The following is a 23,872-nucleotide window of genomic DNA, read 5'->3' on the forward strand; positions in this document are numbered from 1 at the left end:
TTGATTATGTGGATGATGTATTTTTACGGCGCAAGGGCATCTGAGGCCAAAGAGCGCTATGGCACAAAGTTTTTCGACTACTCAAGGAAGGGTCAAAGACCCATTTCCCAAGCATTTCACCCTAAAGAAGCCGAGAACCAGGCAGGAGAAATATTGTACGCATTCTATCACCAGTGGGTACCCGGCGACACCGGGAATCGAACCCCACAAGTCCCGCATGCGAAGCGGATGCTCAACCACTGGGCCACCGCTGCTGTGTACCTACTCATATTCTCGTCTGCTCATTTCTTCGCGGAAAAGTATGACGATGCAGCACTGTTTCCAATTACTCCTTCGCTCTCTTCCAGGTGCGCCACCTGTGCTGTTGTTGCATCACAGAAATCAAGGATTTTCACACCTTCCCCACCAAGCACATCGCCGAGAGCTGTAGGAATTCGTATCAAAAATATAGAATCCCGCTCTATGAGTAGTTCAAGCGGGCCCGCAAAGAGTGGCAAGTGATTGGGACAATGTGGCGCAAAAGATACATTCTCGGGGCGTGGCTTGTACTATTACTAGTGGAACAAGATCTGCTAGTTGAAGAGCCAATGGACGATGCAACATAACCTGCATATCTCAGTTACGTAAATATAGAGCGATTGATATCGCGTTTAGACTGCTGATCGAGGCTCTACTAAATCTTAAACCAGGAAGCATTAGGCCACCCACGGGCCTGCTTTCCTTAAAATTGCTAAAAATTCAGCTTTGACCTCGTGTTTCGGAGCATATTTTGCGCAGTGTGGCAACTTTGTATACTTGTATGTGTTCGTGTCTTGCGTTATAAGTGTTGTATGCGTTCGTGCATCCCGTTATATCGTGCATTGCAACAAAGGCACCTCGACATAACTATTGCTTCCTCAAAACAAATTATGGTTCACGAAGTGGCATGTCCAACATTCTTGGACAGAATTTCTGAATATTGCAATGGTGTAAGGTACTCCTAAGGAAATATCGAAGGTGATAGTGCATTTCTCAGATATGCAGCAAAATCATTTTTTGTGACGCTTCCATCACTCGCAATGAGGAGTCAAGTCTGTCTTAGAAAACCAAAGGGGAACACTTTTGACAATAGCAAAAACGTTAAGTGCGAACAAATGCAAGCCTGCGAACGGGAAATCTGCGGATATATCGATTGCTATAGTGAAATCATCATATATGAAAAATTGCCTTCATAAACGCTTTCCCGTTCAAAAAATGCTTTTGTTCAGAATTGTTCGGTTTGTTGATTTCTTTTTGCATGGCAGAATACATCCGTTTCCTTGCATAGAGACGTTTGCTTACAGTCAGCCAGCGAGGGAGACGACGTTCGGTGCTGGTAAGAAGCACGTGTTCCCTTCCGAAGCGCTCCCTGCGTCAGGACATCAGAGCTGCTCGTCACGGGTGCCTGCCTGCTCGTGCACCCTCTGGAGAGCAAGCACACCGCGACTCACGTGAGGCGCGGTATGCACCGAGTGAGCGCGAAGTATTCCCGGTGCGCGCAAAGCGGATCGCATCTAGGAGAGCCGCGAGCGCTTGCTGGCGCGGTTTCCCACACGGCCCACGGCGCAAGAAACCAAGCGGACTTTTTTACGGCATTTCCTCAGCGACGCTCCCCAACACTTTCATCTCCACTGCCGCGTCCTCCTCAAGGGCGAAGCCGCACCGTAGAGGGTCATTAAACGCCACGCGATGAGCCGCGAGCGTCCGAGTGCCTCGGCTGCTAGTTATCGCCGCTCCCATACACAGGAGCTTCAAGGCTGATGCCGTGTTTGCACACCACTCTTGGATGTAGCTTAAGGAGAGTAATGTCCAAATCTATACACTCTCCGTCAAGACCTATAGACCTCCGTCAAGACCTGTAGGATGATTCCTGTGGAGATATACTGTGTTTTTTCTACCCTGCGTGCACGGTACAACACATACGTGGACATAAAAACAGCGCAGACACAAACAACTAAACGTTCTTGTGCATAAACTACAAGGCCAGTCGCTTGCTCAATCCCGGCGTTGGCTCTAATACAAGGTGCTGTGCTCAGAACATTTTTCCACGTTCTTGACCCCGTTTCTAGCGGACGTTTTGCAGCCTTCTCAGGCGTTAACTGCTGCGATATTTTTGGACCATATTTGAATGAGATTGTCGGGAATAAGAACTAAAAGATTTGCACGCTTGAAGTGATATCCCACGCGAGATTCAGTGACACACAGGACCCAGCGGTGAGGCTGGAAAAGAATTATGCCCAGCAGTGGTAATTTGGTTCGAACGCCGAGAAATTAAATAAAAAGAAATCACTGCGTTTTGCTTAATGTTGACGTGGGTCTCTGAGCATGTAGGGCGTTCCTCACCGCGGACTGTACAAAGCGGCGATACCGTGGTCGAAACTACTCCGGTTCCGTGAAGATTTACGAGCTGGTGACAAACTCCCTTGGGCACATAAAACGCGAGCTCCAACTGCGCACCGTGCTTCTTCGTCTTCCGGACGGCTTATCGCTGAGCGTTCATTAACTCGGTGAAACGGTTCCCGTGACGTGAGTTCAATTCACGCCCCTTATTTTTTTTCTTTCATTGAGCAAGAAACTCCGAGGGAAACTTTGCGTCTGCCTGCTTCTGATTAGAAATCTGCAGTGGCACAGCAACCCGGGTGACCCTTGAGAATCGTTCGTTGTATCATCTCCGCAAGAGCGCCGTTTTTAAGACGAACGCGAGATACGACGGAAAATAGGCAAATACCACACGCGGGTTCCTCTCTCTAACCCGCCGCACAGGCGAAGAAAGGCTCGACGTATCTGGAGGAATCCCCATACATCTTGACACCTCGACCTGGCCGCGGTGACCCCTTCCTTTAAAATTGAATCTTTTTAAGAAATAAAAGCGCAAAATAATTACAGTTATCAAATTCGAGTTGGAATGTGGCACCTAGTTGTGGTAAGACAGCAATGAATAAAATATGTACGTTACAGGAGGCTGTAAACCCATTTTGCTTGTTGCGTGGCTATCGCACCTCGTGACTCGTGATTGTAAGGCACCGCATGATCACCCAGTAGTTGCCTGCTAGGCGGTTAATAACGCAGAATGTTGTAGCGCAGTCACTGGAGTTTGTTCACATCCCAGGATGACTGACGAGAGTGCGGTCTTTAGTCGATCGTTCGTACAGTGTGAGTCCACCTCCCTTCGTAGCTCCTTGTGCCACGCCATTAGCACCGCAGCCCATTATTGTGGTGCGCCCTCGGTGTTGTCTGCTGTGCACTCTGTCTGCGCTTTGCTTCTTCGTGGCCCGCCAGCGACAGATTGAGAAATTTATTATCACCTTCGCGTGCCATATGCTTCTCCTTTATAAAGAAGCACACTCTGCCATGACTTCAAAATTGCGCCTCCAGCATGATTAAAGCTCAGTTAAGCGCGCTGCCGCTGAACGAGCTTCGCGTGTAAGAGAAGGGGATCCTACATAGCTTGTGCCTCCTGCCAGCATGTCGCCTTGCGTTCCGCGTAGCGTGGAGGTGCCTGTCTTACCGATTAGCGAAGCACCCAGATGTATACAGCAACCGTGCGGCGTAAAACTGTCAGAGAGTGTCAGCAAGGAACACTTATTTTCGGTGAGAGGAGGGAGAATGCACCAATTAGGACAAGTTGCAAGCAGCCAGCGCACATCTATGGATTGTTTTACCCTTGATGCCTGGAACAGATTTTTAAGAACATTGCAGAAACGTGTGACTGTAGACACGGGCTTTTGGTCCCGAAGAAACAGTGGGAGCCTACCAGGCGGCAGCGGACTGGTTGCAGTGGCGTGTGCATTAATCATACTAGCAGTGTTCTTCTCCAGAACGAGCTTTTCTACTCTCTGTAAAATTCTCGTATTTATCTAGTGGCGTCCAGACCGAAGTTTCCTCCTTGTAGCACGTTTTCATCACTTGGTATAGCAGACTGTGTTGCAAAATCCGGTGTTCGGGTGTTTATTTTGTCGCCGACGACGGCAGTATACGAGAAAGGGCGTAGCCGTGGGGAATCTTTATCGAACCTCGCGGCGTCCCGGTTTTCTTCAGACGTTGTGCGCTCGTCTACTTGGGCGCTGCCAGCGTGGTATTCAAAAAAGGAAATGAGTGTGCTGAAGGCGCTTACCACGGCAGCGAGCTGTGACCCGTTGCTGTCGCATGCTCGCCTCGAATGTCGACTCGAGGGTCGTCGGTGGGTGTGCTCAGCGAAGCGTTCAGCGCCAAGAAACTCGGGCTGAACCAGACGCCGTGCAACAAATAAAGCCGAGGAAAGTGAAGCCCTGCTCTTTGACTGCCCTAGGGTGAAAAGCTTGGAGAATTGGATGACACTGATCTTTGAAGAAGCGCGACACACAACTAGAGCAGAAAAGGGATGACACAGCACTAGTGCGTGTATACTACATGGTCTCCTTCATATTGTAGAACCGTGTTTCGCGTTTCTTCCCGCTGTACGTGAGCGGCACCCAGGCAGACAACAGGTGGGGATGTCCCAGCGCCGCCTTGGAAATCGATCGACCTCTCCATCAGGCGCACACAGGTGCCGAGCTCGGCGCACTCACATCACGCGCACAGGTTTGGTTTGCCTGCACGTCGGTCAGATAACGGCTGCTCGGCGCAAGGCAAGCTCGACTCAGTTCGCGCAGCTCCGGTCAGGCAGGCCTCAATTGCGGCAAGAAGACGCCGGTAAGGATTGTGGACACAAAGATGCACGAATAGCGGAACACTCATTTGAATGAAGTCCGGGCCTCTCCTGCGTTGATGGAACCCTTGGTCACGCCATGCATCACCTCTGTTATAGGGGAGGCCCGGTTCCCAATTTAGCTCTTCGACAAGTAACTTTCAATCGATCCAAAGCGGATGCCACAGACGCCATAGCGAGATAATTTCAGGGGCAAAGTGTTATTGCAATCTTTTACAAAAACTGTTCACAAATCAATAAATCATTTATTTTTCGTGACGTTGAATTTTTCATCTCGGACTTTAAGTAAATCATCGTCTGCAGATTTATTTCCTGTTACAAAGGAGCTTGTAGTTCGAAAGGACGCCTCCAAGTCGTGTTCAGATTCAACAGCAATGAACAAATTGATAACGGACAGGTCTGCTGTGAATGACGCTACGGTAGCGACCAGGAGACCGCGCTATAGAGAGCAATCTTGCGCGACCTGCCTTAAACAGTGCTCATCTGCTTGTTTAAGTTGCCGAGTGAGGAATTCACGTCATTTATCTGCGTGAGACATGATTCACTCCGATCGGGTCACCTCGCCTCTTTTTCTTCTCAAAATCCCCCGAGGTTTACATGTCAGCAGCCGCACTAGCAAATACTGTCTGCATTTGGTGTAGTGACATTGTTGCCTGTGCACATGAAACAAGAATGACACTGGACCCCGCTACGGAGCAAAGAGTGCCTACCGCTTGTTCATGCAGTAGTAGACGATGGGGTTGCACATGGCTTGAGACATGGCGAGCCAGCACATGGCCAGGTACACGTGGGGGATGTGGTCCGAGTGCAGCACGTCCGGATGATGGAACACAAACGAAGTACGCGTGGTATGGTAGCCAGCAGACGGCGAACAGGAGCACCGCAGTGAACATCATCTTCAGCACCTGCGTGAGCGAGAGGGCACGAGCAGGTTAAATGAGACACTGAAGTCTGAAGACGAATTGAAGTTGGCCAGGTGGACCAACAGGTTACCGCGTTCTAATGACTTAGAGGATATGCTTTCAATGAAAACGGAGCTCTCTCTTAAAAGCCGGAATAAGTAATAAACACGAACTACAGGCATCGCGACCACCTGTTTTCATGAAAGCTGCAGTGCTTGAAGCGAGCATTTGTGCGCAGATTCTTGAGGATAGGCTAAGCCACCATTCATTTCCAAGCACTGATCACTCATCCCTGTTCGATTGTGGCGTCATGTGTTTGAATCATGTGGCGCGAAGAAAATGTTCCATTTTTAAATCTTGTTTTCTCAGCAATAAATGAGCCCCTTGATACAGGGGAAACATCGGCATAGCCACAGAATCAATTTTTACGGAAAACAAAAGCGTCAATCATAGTTTTACCCGCCGCGGTGGCTCAGTGGTTAGGGCGCTCGACTACTGATCCGGAGTTCCCGGGTTCGAACCCGACCGTGGCGGCTGCGTTTTTGTGGAGGAAAAACGCTAAGCCGCCCGTGTGCTGTGCGATGTCAGTGCACGTTAAAGATCCCCAGGTGGTCGAAATTATGCCGGAGCCCTCCACTACGGCACCTATTTCTCTTTCTTCTTTCACTCCCTCCCTCATCCCTTCCTTTACGGCGCGGTTCAGGTGTCCAACGATATATGAGACAGATACTGCGCCATTTCCTTTCCCCAGAAAACCAATTATTATTATAATCATAGTTTTAGTCGCTTTGCGACGTTGAACCACCACAATCCAAACTAACAAACAACAATTCACTCAGAAAAAAGCTCCTGAAAGTTAATTCCGAGGCGTCTGTACATAGTTTTCATGTGACGTCACGCCTGCCACTTCCGCCGGCTGTTCGCCATTGCCAGGTACTGAAGATAGCAGGGCTATACTGGCTGGGCTCGCGGCGCCTGCGCGTTCGTTCGCTGCTCTGTCCCACGCAAGACGATGGCAAACGGCGACCGGAATGAGTTTTGCCGTTCCTATTTCGACGAGCTTGTGGGGCCTACGCGGGCTCGGTACGAATCCAAGGTGGAAATGTGCGGCGGCGTTAACCCTTTACACACTACGCGTTGGAACGGACTCCGCTCCCGATGCCGACTTGCTGCCAAGCACGACACACGTTGATATCATCAATTACCTAGTGTTATTAACTAGACACGTGTATCTTCAGCAGATGAAGGCATACAAGTCTCTTGAGGCCCATAATTACTTCACCAGTGGACGGGTAAATGTGTGAATGCCACGCGAGTGCTATCGAAGCGTGTCGTCGTTCTGAGCGACGTGAGCTTCCTTAATGTCGAAGCATGTGTGCGCGGAAGCGCGCGTTTGTGTGTCCGTGTATTTAAAATATCGATTTGTACTCTAATATTTGTGGCTAACGTGCCGCCCGCAGCAGGCATTAGACTGTGCGCTCGCTCTGTTTCGAATGGCAGATACAAGTTCGTGTATGTAGGGTACGTCCGAGTGCACAATGATTGCAATTGAAAGAAATGGAGCTATCGGCATTCGCTTACAGGCTCCGATTAAATGCTTGAATTCACTGTAGCCTTAAATTATCGATGAAATTCGTAGTTTGGTGTGTGACGTGCTCATGCTGCAGCTGGGCAACTAGTCATGCCGTAGAGTCACGCATGTCACTGACCTGAGATGTCCGAGAGAGTGTATGAACGCGCATGCTTCATCAGCTGGTAACATTACCAGGCAACTGGGTCGCGAGGGAGTGGAGTACAGTATTTTTTCCCCGAGGACACGCATCCCCTTAACTTTTTCGGGCGATAGATTGTTTCTGCATTTTGTTCCAATCGAAATGCGGCTGCTGGGGCCGGAATCGTACTAGCAATCCTCAGATCAGTGACATCTTATGAACGATTTAGATTGCTGTCAGCCCCTAATTACTGGTCATTTCATCTCAGGTCACTCATTCACAAAGGTTAAGGGAGGCACCATTGAAGGTGTGGGTTCTGGCTGAGCCTGACGGAGCCATCGTGACAGCGCACTGCACTTGCATGGCAGGTGCAGGCGAAGCCTGCTCTCACATTGGTGCTACATTGTTCACTGTTGAGACGGCAATACCTCAGAGACTCACGAGTGCGCACGGACAACACCGTCTCAGCAAACACATAGGCGACGGCGAGGCGCGTGCACCACAGTTCATTCCCAGCTGCAGCTGCCGCAGTATACATATCCGACAGTGACCGTATGTAGGCTTATGCCAATCAATAAAGTTACCTGTGATAAAGTTCACTAAGGCGGCAGACTGGGCATGTTGGTGATTCATAATTGAAATCTACAGCGCAAATACAGACAAGGACACAAGCAAGAATGACGTAGAACACACGAGCGCTGACTCGCAACAGGTTTATTTCGATATTCGGACCAGTATTTATAGCAAAACCAGGCAATCATCACGCATGCGCAGTAGGAGTCAAATGTTGTCTCAAATATAACAGCTCTTTGTTAGTTAGAGCAATAGATGACTTGGCCACGCAGGACTCACCCAACCGGTCTATCAATTCAGCCTCTACTATCTCTCGAGTTAGTTGGCAACGGTGTTTGGCAATCACAGAACAATCTTTGTACACAGGCCGACACACAAAATCTTCATCAGAATCGCTGTCATCATTACCGTTCTTACATTTTCTGCAGTGAGCGTCCAGGAACCCTCCTCGCCGTTCAGACACATTATTGCAGTGTTCTCGGAGGCGGTCATTCAAACATCTACCGCTTTGCCCTACATAACTCTTTCCACATTTCAAAGGGATGCTGTAGACGATGGACTGCGTACATTCAACGAACTAAGTTCGGTGCTTCTTCTTGCAGTTATGATTTTTTGAATCAGTGTGCCTGGACAGTCTGCACAATTTTTGTAGCTTATCGGGTGCAGAGAAAAGAACTTTTATGTTCCCCCGTTCACCGATCTTTTTAAGGCGATGGGACAGGCCATGAATGTACGGGATCACAGCAATTCGTTTTGTTGAAGGCGCTAGTGACGTACGAGGCTCCGTTCAGCACAGGCGCCTAAGGAGGGTTTCCGCGACACTGATCAAAACATGAGTGGGATACCCCGCTGCTCTGAGATGAAGGATCTGTTCACTGAAGCTAGCAGCCATTAGCTTAGGACTAGATTTACAAGGCGCATTTTTGAAGCATAGTCTTACAATTGCCCTCTTCACCAATTTGGAATGCGCGGAGCCGAATGGAAGCAGTGGCTTGTTAGCGCGTGGCTCCTACTTCCAATAAATCTGTGCGTTACGAAATAAAAGCCTGACGTCCAGAAATCGAATACTGTCGTCAGAAGGCATCTCATGCGTTAATTCTAGAGGCGATAAGCCTGCACGTAAGAAGGTCAGTGTGTTAGTAGCTAGTACTTCAAAAGAGTCCGAACTGCAGTCAAGGAATATTAGAAAATCATCAACATACCTAAAAATTTTGGTAACATTAAAATCTGGTAGGCAGCTACAAAGGGCTCTGTCAAGATGAGCTAAAAATAAATCACTAAGAACCGGGGCGATACAGGAGCCGATACAAATTCCCTCCTTCTGCAGATTTGGATGCCCTTCCCATTGGATAAAAGTTGACCGAAGATAAAAGCTAAGAATTTCTACGAAGCCACTGCATGACATTCCTGTTTCATTATGAAAGCTGCGTTTCCGAATATATCAATACAGTCCTGGACACAAGATAGCGAGCCTGACTGTGGCAACGAATAGAAAAGATCCTTTATGTCTAACAGAGAACGCCCTGAGCTTCCTATGCGGTGAACACTCGAGGTAATTCAAGACGGCCTCAGAGTTCTTGACTTGGAAACGGTCGTCGATGCGTAAAAGATCGAGCTTTTTCTGAAGAAACATGGCAATGGACTTTTGCCAAGTGCCATTTTCTGAGACAATTGTCCTGAAAGGAGTGTCAACCTTATGTGTTTTTACGCTAAAAAAGACCAAGAAAATCACGGCGACTTGCATCTATACTCTTACTAACTCTTTCTAACTTCAGCTCATTACAGAGCTGCTTTGCTTTAGTTTTTACCTTTGACATAGCCAAGTTCTTGCAGGGATTAAAGGCATTTGAAACTGCCTCTAAGGCCTTGACCTTAAAAAACCCATGAGACAGCACAGCAAAACCACCCTCCTTGTCAGCGGGTAGAACACAAAGGGCGCGTTCTTTCAGAAAGGACAAAACGCGCTTGACAGGTACCTTCGGGACAGGCTGCTTGCAGTGATGCAACGCGTCCATGCCGTCCGACACGAAGCGCAGGGACTCCTCTGCGGAGGCACACCGGGCCACCCGTCTGACCAAGGACACAAGCTCCGGGGCTGACCTCTTCTCTTGGACCGCGAACTTTGGTCCCAGTGCGAGCGCCTTCTGTACATCCTGAGGCAAGCTGATCTGTTCAAGGTCATGAACAGTACCAGGTGACACTGAGCGCTTCTCAGGGAGGGCTCGCCGAAGCTGCCGAAGTTGAAGTTGCCAGAAGTGCTCGGTGGTTTGGTCGACAAGGACAGAGAACACTCGGAGCCGCCTTCTGGTTGTGGACGGTTCCCCAGTGGCACTGAGCTGCGTGGCAAGAAGCCTACGGTGGAGACGTGCAAGGCGAAGCCATTCAGATCTCTGAATTCTGCAGATCCAATTTCCGTGATTAATAGAAGGCAAGAATCCTCCAAACAAGGCGCGAACGTCCTCAGGCAGAATTTTGTTCCGAATGCAGAATGAAAGTGACCGTGCTTTGCAGACTGCGATTGCGATGAAAGCCACAGTTGATGAAGGCACACGAGGAACACTTAGAAAGAGGCCCAGTGTAGAAGAAATATAGTTCACTAAGGTGGCAGACTGGGCATGTTGGTGATTCATAATGGAAATGTACAGCGCAAATACAGACAAAGACACAAGAAAGAATGACATGGAACACACGAGCGCTGACTTGCAACAGGTTTATTTCGAAATTCGGACCAGTATTTATAGAAAAACCAGGCAATCATCACGCATGCGCAGTAGGAGTCAAATGTCTCAAATATAACAGCTCTTTGTTAGAGCAATAGATGACTTGGCCACGCAGGACTCACCCAACCGGTCAATCAATTCAGCCTCTACTATCTCTCGAGTCAGTTGGCAACGGTGTTTGGCAATCACAGAACAATCTTTGTACACAGGCCGATACACAAAATCTTCACCAGAATCGCTGTCATCATTACCGTTCTTACATTTTCTGCAGTGAGCGTTCTGCAGACTCGAAGGCTGCAGACTGCAGACTCGCGTTCTGCATTTTCTGCCGACTCGAAGAGACTGCATCAGGGCACAGGGTAGGGTAAAATTAGACAAAAATCGTTTTTTTTTCTTTTGGAATTTTAGAAGTTCAATTCTTTCTACACATTTTCCATGATCGCACTTTCCTCGGAAAGCCATATTTACGGCTGAAAAACGCTTTTTCCGAAACCAAGTAGTGAGCGGCCACGCCCCCTTTCAGGATTAACGTCAATTTTTTCAACCAAAAAGTCCACCACCTGATTTCAAAACTTGTCTAAAATCAGCTACATATAAAAAATTGTCTGGCAACTATTGTACAGCTCCTCGTTTTTAGCCAAGACAATCCTGAGACGCTTTGCACGTTTTTTCCACGTTTCTGCAACCTTCATGCAGCTGCGTCCGAGTGCTATCCCTTTCGATCATTATTGTAAATTGTGCCGGTGTTGGTTGCTGCTGATAAGTTGAGATGCCCAGGGCAAAGAAGGCCTTCGTCAGGCGTGAATTTCACGGCAACCGCTACGCTCATCGTGAAAAAGCAAAAGGATGTCCACGACCGAATGAGATCCCGAACGCCGAACGCGCCAGCTCCTCGACATCGAAGCTTTCAAGGTTTTCTCTGTGCTTCCAGGAAGAGGATGTGCTACAGAGCAGCAGCCAATATGCCTTAATGGACATGGACGGTATTTGTGCCGCAATTACACAGATTTGTGTGTGCAGAGAGTGCGGTGGAAGTATTGAGCTCATCGAAATTGTGACAAAACGGGTAGGTGTTGCAAGCGTTTACAGTTTGAACTGTGAAGTGTGTAGTGCCGCACAACGATTTGAGACGTCGAAGAAAACTACTTCTGGCCTCTATGAAGCCAACCTCAGGTTAGTGTATGCCTTGAGGTCCATTGGGAAGGGAATGGCTGCAGGAAATATACTCTGTGCTATGCTAAACCTTCCTAAGCCGCCGACAAAGTTTGCGAAATACAATCAAGAGCTTCTAGGTCACATCGAAGCTGCTGCTCAGGATTCGATGAAAAGGGCAGCTGACGAAGCTGGGCAGCTGAATGAGGGGGATAAAGACATCGCAGTTGCTCTTGATGGAAGCTGGCAGAAGCGAGGCCATACTTCCAATAACGGCATAGTCTCTGCGACCAGTGTAGACTCTGGGAAAGTGCTGGATGTGGAGGTTTTGTCTAAACGTTGTCCAAAGTGCAGCATCAAGGGTACAAACAGTGACCCTCTTCATAGAGAGGTGTGCCAAAGCAACTACCAAGGCACCAGCGGTGAAATGGAAGTCGCAGGAGCACTGAAAATTTTCGGCAGGAGTGAGGAGCTTCACGGCGTTCGATACGCCAAATACCTTGGGGGTGGTGACAGCAAGGCTTTTATGGCTGTGAAGGCACACATGCCATATGGTGATTCCGTTGAAATATCCAAGGTTGAGTGCATAGGGCACGTGCAAAAAAGGATGGGCACAAGGTTACGAAGGCTAAAAAAAGGAACCAAAGCAGGAAAACTCTCTGATGGAAAGAGCCTCTCGGGCCGAGGCCGACTGACTGATGCAGTAATAGACAAGCTCCAGACGTACTATGGTTTGGCCATCAGAAGAAATGTTTGAAACCTGGATGAAATGCGAAAGGCCGTTTGGGCAACCTTCTTCCACTTATCGGCCACAGACGATGACCCATGCCATGGACTTTGCCCAAAGGGACCTGATACGTGGTGTGCCTTCAACAGAAGTCAGTCAGAGGGCAAGCCATTTTTCCACAAGGAGAGTTTGCCTGCATCTGTCATGGAGGCTATCAAACCCATTTATAGGGAGCTATCGAAGGCTGAGCTCCTAGAGAAGTGCCTGCATGGGCGAACTCAAAATGCAAATGAGTCGTTCAACCCTGTTGTTTGGGAACGCGCGCCAAAGAATGTGTTTGTTAGGCTTCGGACCCTACGGATGGCAACACTGGATGCTGTTCTTTCATTTAATGGTGGTAGCATCGCACGGGCCAACGTTTTGAAGGCGTGTGGATTGAACCCAGGGAGCAACACCATCAAGTGGCTGAGGGAAGCTGACCATAAGCGCATGTACTTTGCAGACCGAGCAACACGACAGCTTACAAAAGAGGCCCGACAGTCAAAACGACAAGCCGAAAAGCGAAACAATGACGGCGACAGTGACTACGAAGCAGGGGGCTATTAAACCAATTACTATGGAGGCGTTTCTGCGAAGAAAAAATGGTTTTTCACATCTTTTTTCTCTTTACGCTCTATTATCTCAAAACAGTGTTTTTTCTTACAAAGGTACCATTATTTCCAATGCCTTTCAAGACAAACGGCTGATTTTTTTTGCAATCATCTACATAAGTGTTGCCAACTACTGAACTAGAATTAAGCAATTTCCCTTAGCAGTAATTCTGTTATGAATTTTGAAATGCGCAAACAAAGGCCAGATTTGTGTACTACCAGAAAAATTTTATTAAAAATCGAATTTTCAACACATTTCAAATATTCTAGTTCAGTGAAAAGAGCACAAAATTTGGCAAACAATGATATATGTATTATTACGCTACTGTTATTAGTTAGTGAGAAACATGTACCTCAACATGGCCTAAAATGCATGGGAAGTATAGGGCTTACCCTGTGCCCTTCACACACTGCCTTGTGTGCTGCCTTCGTCATGTTTTTGTTGCGCTGTGTCTTTATAAAATGTGCATTCACGGATAAAAAAATAGACACCTTTAGTATCTCATGTACGCTGCACCGGTGTGCCGCTACCGCAATACAGAGAGACCGCCTCTGCCAGTGCGCACACGCTAATTGGTCCCGATGCGGCAGACATGTGCACAGCTGCCGGGTACCTGGCGTCATCTGGTGGGCTCAAGGCGACCTACGCATGCGCACTGATGGCACGCGGGCTCACGATACTCCGGTGCTGCTAATGGTAACTCGGTAGACGTTATGCTAAATATGTCTGATAAGAGGCACCTTTTGGGGTTCCAACTTTTACTGGCCGCTGATAAAATAGAAAGGTTTGCTGTGTTTGCGCGCAAACGCACGAGCGGCACTTCCCTGCAAAGGTGTCTAAACACTGTCGCATTGTCGCTAAGAAACGCATTAGAGAACTGTTGAGACGGAAGACCGGGCTTGTAGGTAATTCATATTTTACGGAACACCTCGGAAAGAGACAAGCGCAGGGGTTCGATTGCCTAAGTCCTGTTATCCTGGCCGCACTGCACGTGTAGCATAACCATGTTGCCACACTTCATTATGGGGTTTATATAAAGCATACAGGGCGTTTATAGTGGCTATGGACAGAATAAAAACAGCGCATGAAAAATACAAGAAACTGTGGGCACAAAACACGAGCTCTGCGATCAGCGTCCCTCTGCCCTGCACTGTCTCCTGTCTGCTTTATAAATTTACTTACACAAGTCTGCTGACTTTTCTTTAGGTCCAACCAGGGAGAGCGCGAGGATAAACTCATCGCAATGAATAAAAGAGCGCTTATCGATAAAACAACCACAACAAATAATATTGAACAATATACCAAATTCAGCCTCTAAAATATGTCAACAAGTGCCATGCCAAAGTTATATCACTCTCATGGCCAGGCCATTATTCCACGTGGAAATCGTTCTTGAAAAAAAAAATTTGAAAGCGTCAGTTTCCGCAAAGTATAGTGTCAAGCTGCAATCGCGGCGATGAGTTCTACGCATTTCTAAAAGCAGTACATAAGGCCCATTAAACCTTCCTGTTGGGCGAGTTGGTTGTTCATCTTGATCTAGAAATGTTCTTTTGAGCAAATAAAACGAATAGGACAATTTGCCGGGCTAGTTGGTAATGATCCATTCTTGTTGACAGCGCGGGAACCGTCTTCAAAATTCTGTCTGTCATCTGCGCCACTATTTTCACGTGTCGGAGTGTTTCTTTCAAATGACTTGGTAAGGTTTTTGCATCTTCTTGCCCTGCTTTTTCCTGCTCTGTTCATAATTTTTCGGTTTTTTTAGCCTTTGTCTTTTTTCCCCACCTGCCTTATCATCTCTGTTTCCACGAACGCATAAAACTTTCGCCGCTTGGTGGCGTCTCTGTCATGGGTATATATGCAGTGTTTCGATGATTCTTGAATAAAGTTGAAGTTCAGCGCCTGTGACGTCGTCCTCTGTGTTTCTTCTGTCCCTGTGCTTTAACGCGCTGTCAACAAGAATGGAAATAAAACGACACACGAGAAAGGCGACACACACACACAAGCGCAAACTGTCAACTGGCTTTATTGGCGGAAGGAAACACCTTATAAAGGCCGAAGGGTGGGGTGATATACCATGAAAAAAGAAAAAAGAAAGAATGAGATAACAAAACAAGGTGCGAAAAAACCACTAAATCAGAACGCATGCGCGGGCAGACATGCGTAAGACATGAAAAGAAACATTTGTGAAGATTAACAGTTAGCCGCTTTAAAAAAGGCGATCTCAGCCGCGAACAGAGATAAAGAAGGTTCGCTGATGCACTCGCCACCAAGTTTCTTTATATGATTGGCTTCTAGGCTAATCCGTGCCGTCTTATCTCTACTATTGCCAAGAACCTTCGTCTCTTCAAACCGGGCCACACATTCTTCACAATTACTAACGTGCGCAACCAAATGCACGTATTTGCCCTCTCGGTTTTTTAAATTTAGGGCGTGTTCCCCCAGACGGTCATTCAGACAACGTCCAGTTCGGCCGACATAAAACTTTCCACAAGACATAGGAATGGAGTAAACCACCCCAGTGGAACACCGAACGAACGGTTTCTGGTGCTTCTTCAGACACCCACGTTTTTTTGCGTCACAAATGCGTGGGCAGAGCTTTCCCAATTTGTTGGGAGCCAGGAATACGACAGGTACACCGTGTCTGCTTGCAACTCTCGTGGGGGCATGTTAAACGACTGTGCAGGTTATTGCGCTCGGAACTCTGGCGGGAAGTTCGTCATTTCAAGACTGGCTGCGCTTGGTTTGTCTAAAAGATCACCCAGAATGGCTCGCAATGAGGAAGTTAACATCTCTTAGGCGGCAAGCTGCACGACTCACGGAGTGCACGTTGTGATGACCGCCCATAATGCGCAGGTCCACACGGGACGGAGAGGCAAAGAGACACCGTATGGCTCAGTTTAAACAAACAGATATATTCAATAATTACACATGATTAAGATTATACATCAGAGGCTGGGGCGTCCGAGCTTACGTGCCGACGACTTCATGGGGACGATGGAGGGGCTCCGGAGTTGAGCTCGCACGGTTGCTGGCAGAAGCTGCACGCCATCCGCTTCGGCGCTGAAGGCCCCCTTGGCGAACGATGTCGTCCTGAGCGTCTCTCTTCGGTACTACTTGTCAATTTTTATATCCTCTTATCCCCACACTCCCTAGGGTGAGGACGCCCACGCCGGAGTGGGGGGGGCCTAGGGCTTTCACTTGGGCGCACAAACACACCACCGCACTTATGGTTTCGCCCCCCTCACGTGTTGAGTCCGAGGGAAAGAAGGTTTTCGTCGAGGTAGCGCATAGCGTCGGCTGTCGTAAGGCGCGCTCTGGCCCGCTGTCGGTTCCCGCGGGTCACCGGCCTCCGTTCTCCATCAAATGACACTCGCCCCTCAAGGCCGGAACGCGAGGTCACTAAAAGTCCGGGAAAGTGGTCTCTTGTCGTGGGATGTGCTCGGGAGGATTGATTGATGATGCCCGCCGTCTTGCCACGGGGCCATGCCCGCCGAAACGAGGCCCCCCTGGAACGGCCACGGCAATTGGGGAAGATAACGCCCGTCTCCCCGCGGCGGCGGCGGCGTTCGACTCGTGCCGACACTATGGAAAGGGGATCCGGTTGTGCTTAAACCCCTTCGTTCTGGTCGTTCCCTCTCAACGAGTATGGCTCGGTAATTGATGATGCCGCTGTCATCTGGGTCGTCTCCGTGCGGTCCACGGCGGCAGGCCCAAAAGCAATCTGACTCAAGTTGCTTGCAGCCATATACAGTAGAAACATGAAAGGGGGTACGGTTGTGCTTTCGGCGCCACTGGGGGCTCCGTCTACGCCGCGCCGTCGAACGCGGACCCTCTTAGCACACACAAGGAACGTCACACTCGCTCACTCTCCAGAAGAATGTTCTCCGAACATTTGACTCCATGCAGATCGCCTTGTCTTTCTGAATCGCCTCGCACAGTGCGTCCGACAAAACACTTTTCGCTGCACTCAACACCACTGCACAACACCATATGCCTCCGCTGTCATAACTGGCGTTTCCAGGGGCAGCACTAATCTTCTTTTACAGATAAACATGAAACTCAGCACCCAAGCCTCTCCTTTCTAGTCCAAACTGGACGAAATAAATTTACCACAGTTACAAAGAGCTCCCACTTCTAGCACGATCACGGCACAGACAAAAATATAGATAACGAAAGGAAGTAGGGCAGGTTCTGCCTGCGCTCCGCATGCTCTCCTGTGAAGGTGTTACTTAATGACAGAAAGTTTTAACTACCAACTCCGATAACTTAACACATAAGCACATAGCAATGTTATGAGCTGCGGCATTACACAATTCTATCCAGTTCACAACTCCGCTCTGTTTACGCCATTAGTCCGACTTAGCTTTCCGATTTCGCAGCGGATATCGGCCTTCATGAGTCATACTAAGTAAGTCTGTGACCCTTTGTCTGCTTTGGGACTCACGAGGGCTCGTGGCAGGAGCCTCTCCTGGCGTTATCTGCGCGGCAACCTCGCGCGCTTCTTCTTCTAGCAATGCATGAAGTAAATCTGGTGGCATTCCGGCCGTCACCTCTGGCGCCTGCCGAACAAATGCAGGAGAGGGCGTTTCTTGCGAACTATCTGCGCGCTCCGCTTCACTTCTGTCCCCATCAAAATCCGCGCTTTCCCTTTCCTCATTTCGTGAATACTGAACCGGTGCCGACTTGAGGCGATTTGCGTGTATCCTTATCAAGCGCCGGTTCACGTCTCGGACTCTGAAGTTTACCGGAGAAAGCTTCTCGACAACCTCGCACGGTCCTCTCCACTTCGTCTGGAACTTACGAGCTAGCCCAATCTGCCTTTGGCAGTTTTCAATGTACACGCTGTCCCCCACATCAAACGGCGCGTCTCTAGCACTGCGATCGTGCACCTCCTTCCTGCGCTTCGCCGCTTTCTTTAAGGCCTCCTTTGCGATGTCCCTCGCCACTTGCAAGCGCGATTCTAGCTCAACCTTATAGTCGTCCAGTGAAGCGTATGGGACACGACGGGGGCCCTCTGGCACTTCACTAGGCTGGTCCGGGTCTCGGCCGTAGAGAAGAGAGAATGGCGATTCGCCCGTGCTCTCGTGTGCTGCGGAATTGTAGGCAAACATTGCATACGGGAGCCACAAGTCCCAGTCCCGCTGGTCGCGCGAAACAAAATGCGACAGGAACCCGGCCACGGTTTGGTTCAGTCGCTCCACCGCGCCGTTGCAAGCCGGATGGTACGGTGTTGTCTGTTTCTTAGCGATCTTAAGCAGCTCGCAAACTCTCCCCATTAGCTGCGACACGAAGTTCGTTCCCCGATCTGTCAAGAGTTGCCTCGGGGGTCCATGTCGGAGCACGATCTGTTCGACAAATGCTCTTGCAACCGTGTCTGCCTTCTGATCTGGGAGTGCTACCGCTTCCGCGTATTTTGAAAGGTGATCGACAAATACTAAAATGTACTTGTTTCCGGAAGTGGTCGTGGGCAATGGGCCAATTATTATGTCCATAACTGTCCGCTCGAAGGGAGCCGAAACCTCAGGGAACGGCTGAATTGGAGCTGGTCTTCGTCCCTTGGGTATTTTTCTTTCGAGACAGGAATGACACTTCGCACAGTAGTCTCTAACATCCTGTCGCATGCCACTCTAAAAGTACAAACGCTCCACACGCCTGCGTGTCTTCGCTATGCCAAAATGACCGGCGCATGGCGCATCGTGAAACGCGCGAAGAACCCTTTCTGTCCACGACCGAGGTATGACGACTCTCTCCCAAGCGGTATTCCCTGGTCTCCCTTTCCTGGTTGGCCTCGTGCGCCGACACAGGGTGCCGTCTTTGCCAATGAAATAACCTAGCTGTTCGGGATGAGACGGTGCGCCCTCTAAGCTTTCGATTATTCGCTTCAGGTCAGGATCTTTGCACTGCTCTGTGCGTAATTCGGCGGGGTCGACTACGGGGACAAACTCATCTATAGCTGCCACGGCAGCTGTGCGGCTGAGTGCATCAGCATTCAGATGTGTCTTTCCTGACTTGTGCTCAAATTCAAAGCAGTATTCCTGCAGGTGTAGATTCTATCTAGCGAGTCGCGAGCTAGGGTCCCTGACACTCATCACCCATTTCATAGGATGGCAGTCTGTGACTAGCTTGAATTTGCGGCCGTAAAGGTAGCATCTGAAGTGCTTTACTGCCCAGACAACGGCGAGGCACTCCCTTTCCGTAGCTCCGTACTTTTGCTCTGTGGGGCTCGGCTGTCGGCTAGCAAAAGCAACGGGATGTTCTTTGCCCTCGATAACCTGAGATAGCACGGCACCAACTGCGAACTTTGACGCATCTGTGGCCATAACGAAGGGCAAATTAAAATCCGGGTGGCGCAACAGCGGTGCACTCATTAGCTTCCTTTTCAGGGCCCCAAAAGCATCCTCCGCGTTTTCGTACCTGCGAAAGGCGACATTTTTGGCTGTTAAGGCGGTGAGCGGCTTAGCAAGCTTGGCGAACTCGTCTATGTGCCTTTGGTAGTAACCGATCAGGCCGAGAAACTGCCGGACCTGGCGGACGCTAGTCGGGGATGGAAAATCCGAGACACACCTTAGTTTCTCAGGGTCCGGTCGCACGCCGTCAGCTGAAACAACGTGCCCGAGGTATTTCACCTCGTTTTTGAGGAATTGGCACTTAGAGGGCTTCAGCTTGAGACCCGCTCCTCTTAGTCGCACCAAAACCTGCTCAATATCGCGCAAATGGTTCTCAAAACTGTCACTGTATATGATTAGGTCATCCATATACACGAAGCACAGCCTCCCCAGAAGACCTGCCAGGATAACATCAGCGGTTCTCTGCCAGACAACAGGGCTGTTGGCCAGACCCATAGGCATTCTTTTCCATTCATAGTGCCCTGGGGGCGTGTTGAATGACGTTTTCTCGGCATCTGCCGGATCCATTGCTATCTGCCAGAATCCCGCCGCCATGTCCACTACCGTGAAGTACCTGGCAGAGCCCAGCTGAGAAAGCGTCTCCTGTATATTGGGGATGGGGTATGGATCGATGCGAGTTACGGCATTTAGTTTGCGGTAGTCCACTACCAATCGATACGAGCCATCTGGCTTTTCCACCAATAGTGCTGGTGCTCCCCAGGGTGACTTTGAGTGTTCGACAATGCCGCGATCAATCAGGTCCTGCACCTGCCGCTCCAACTCCTCACGTTGGGAGTAAGGAATCCTGTACGCACGCTGGTAAACGGGCGATGAAGTGCCGGTTTCTATCCTATAACGCCACAGCAGCCCAAATCCAGGTTGGACGCGGCGAATACCTCCGAGTAGTCGTTCAGCAAACCAGCCAGAGCCTCCCTCTCCCCGGATTTTACGTGAGAAAGATCGAACGACACCTTTGGAGCAGCCGAAGGACTAGCATGCTCTACAGTTGCGAGTACCGTATCGGTGGGCTCACGTTTCTCTATCGCAGAGGTGAAGAAAGCCAATGTTTTGTTCTTGGGAAGGCTCAGTGGCTGCTGGCTACAGTTAACCACCCGTAGGGGCACTCTGCTGGCGTCATTAACTGTCACGAGGCACGCGGCTGCCTTCTGGCCATTGCTGAGAGAGTCGACCGGCTCAAGCACTCCCACGGCGCCGCTCTCTACATCTGAAGGCACAAACGCGTACAAAATGTGCTCCGACCAAGGAAGGATGACTGCCTCATCGACCAGCCTGACGGCAACCCGCGAATACACCTTCTCCAATGATCCCACTGTTTGACGGGTGTCAATATCGGTAATGCGAATCTCAGCCCCTCTCCTGTTCAAAAACGGAACTTTTGAGCCGCCCGCATTAACCTCTTCCTCAGAGAATAATCAATCAATCAATCAATCATTCTTTATTTTTCCCAGAAAGAACTGGAATGGTCTCCTGGGCTAAAAGCTGGGTGAGCAGCTTGACGAGGCCCAGGAGACCGTTACATGGCAGAACAGTGAAGTTGAGAAAAAAAATAATGTGAATATAAAGCAATGTACACCATACGCAACATAATACAGTATTGCGGCAACATAATACAGTATGTAATGCACCATATTCGCCAAAATGAGCTAAAAATAGTTAAAAATAATACAAGTTGACATAAATAACAGTACGAAATTGTAAACAAAGGAACCACAGTAGAAAAAACTAAGTATAACATCAAAATGTGGTTCACAATGTTATGAAGTACGTGCGCAATTTCTTGGGATTCAGACGAGTTGTGTTTTGGTACATATTAAGCATTGATGGCAGGTTATGTGCTAATGATTGATGTTTATAATAAGTGCGGAAGTGGGGGATTTCCCAGACATCTTTACTTCTTGTGTGTATATCTGTGTATACCTTCCCTTTTCTCAAAAAATCCTGCCCTAATATACCTGACACTCCGTTTGGCAGAGACACCGTGTCCGGGCATACGTAGCAGGGGTGCTCCAATGCAATTCCGCCGAGAGAGAAGTGTAACCGGTAGAGTCCACTTATGCCAAGAGGATCCCCCGTTATGCCTTCAAATTTGGTTGCCATACCACCAGACGCTTCCAACACCTCACGGTCCCCCTTCCTTCGAAGCGTGTTTAAACTGCTCTCCTTAAGCAATGTCACCTTTGACCCCGTATCTATCAACAATTCCATGCAGCAACCATTTAACTTGCAACGCACAACAGGGCATGCCTCGTCGGCCACGCAAACCACCACCACCTCATCATCCACTGCTCCCTCCCCATGCTCCTCAGGATGGGGAGGACTATCTAGTTTTTTTTGTCTCGATATCTGGAGCCCCGCTGTAGGCTTGCTTAGAGCGTGTCTCGCCTACTTCTCTTTGTGGCTCCCCACGGCGCACGTTTTGGCAGAACCTGGCGATGTGTCCGCGACCCTGGCAAGCGAAGCATACGATTTCTTCAAAATCACGCATACCGCGCCTGTAGCTTTGTGGCGGTCTCTGGTTTCCAGCGAATGGGCGCTGTTGAGGGCGCGCTTCAACCTGGCGTTCCACCTGCTGAGATAGCAGCTGTTCTAAGCGATCTAACCGCTCTGTCAAGAGAGCAACCTCAGGGTTGAGCACCGCTTTCTCTATGACGCGTACTCTCGCTGCGGCTGTCGTTAACGCCTCATTTCGTTCCTCATCCAATGCGGCCGCCACGGCTTGGTCGAAATTGCTCGGCTTGCGCGAGAGCACGAACCGGCGCACGGGGTCTTGCAGACCAGCCACGAACAAAGCGGTCATTTCCTCTTTAAGTAGATCCTCCGCGTATTTCTTCCTTAGCTGGTCTCCTTCCTCCTCCCTGCTTAACGTATCGCGTGCTAGGCGCTGAAGCCGCGACGCAAACGTTCGCACGTCCTCCCCTACCATCTGTCCGGCGTCACGGAACCTCTGTACCCGCACGTGACGTGGTTCAGTGTCGAAATGCTCAAACGCGAGCTTCTTAAATTCCGCAAATGAATTTGTGGTTTTTACTTTTTCGGCTCGCCATGCAAAATCATGAGCAGCTCCTGCCATCTTACACCTCGCCATTCCCAGCATTTGAGCATCGGACCATCCCCCCATTTTCCCAATCTCTTCTAGCATGGAAAAGAAATCGCAGATTGGAACCCCTGTCTTATCTCCTGTAAACGTCGGAATGAAGCTTCCTAATGCCAGCATGCTTGCTCCGAGCGACGGCTGTGGAGTGGGAGCTCCCTCAGATACAGACATGCTTTTTTTTTCACTCAAGCCCTCCGGTGCCTCAAGCCTCTCAAATGGGGGTAAAAGTCCCACAATCATTCCCGTGATTCTCTTTTGATTACAATTTTGAAGTCATGAATGTCGCAGCATTCAGAGGACATTTGCTTTTGAGACCCCACTTCTGAAACCAGTGTGATGACCGCCCATAATGCGCAGGTCCACGCGGGACGGAGAGGCAAAGAGACACCGTATGGCTCAGTTTAAAGAAACAGATATATTCAATAATTACACATGATTAAGATTATACATCAGAGGCTGGGGCGTCCGAGCTTACGTGCCAACGACTTCATGGGGACGATGGAGGGGCTCCGGAGTTGAGCTCGAACGGTTGCTGGCAGAAGCTGCACGCCGTCCGCTTCGGCGCTGAAGGCCCCCTTGGCGAACGATGTCGTCCTGAGCGTCTCTCTTCGGTACTCCTTGTCGATTTTTATATCCTCTTATCCCCACACTCCCTAGGATGAGGACGCCCACGCCGGAGTGGGGGGGGGAGCTTAGGGCTTTCACTTGGGCGCACAAACACACCACCGCACTTATGGTCTCGCCCCCCTCACGTGTTGAGTCCGAGGGAAAGAAGGTTGTCGTCGAGGTAGCGCATAGCGTCGGCTGTGGTAAGGCGCGCTCTGGACCGCTGTCGGTTCCCGCGGGTCACCGGCCTCCATTTTCCATCAAATGACACTCGCCCCTCAAGGCCGGAACGCGAGGTCACTAAAAGGCCGGGAAAGTGGTCCCTTGTCCTGGGATGTGCTCGGGAGGGTTGATTGATGATGCCCGCCGTCTTGCCACGGGGCCAGGCCCGCCGAAACGAGGCCCCCCTGGAACGGCCACGGCAACTGGGGAAGTTAACGCCCGTCTCCCCGCGGCGGCGGCGGCGTTCGACTCGTGGCGACACTATGGAGAGGGGATCCGGTTGTGCTTAAACCCCTTCGTTCTGGTCGTTCCCTCTCAACGAGTATGGCTCGGTAATTGATGATGCCGCTGTCATCTGGGTCTTCTCCGTGTGGTCCACGGCGGCAGGCCCAAAGCAATCT

At 49.7% G+C, this 23,872-nt stretch overlaps 1 pseudogene; it reads right to left on the reverse strand.

Moving 5' to 3' along the window:
- The window catches only part of LOC144129625 (uncharacterized), a 122,694-nt pseudogene that overhangs the window by 93,175 nt on the left and 5,647 nt on the right, over positions 1–23,872 (reverse strand).

The sequence above is a fragment of the Amblyomma americanum genome, chromosome 1, assembly GCF_052857255.1.
Source record: "Amblyomma americanum isolate KBUSLIRL-KWMA chromosome 1, ASM5285725v1, whole genome shotgun sequence".
Lineage (NCBI taxonomy): Eukaryota > Metazoa > Arthropoda > Arachnida > Ixodida > Ixodidae > Amblyomma > Amblyomma americanum.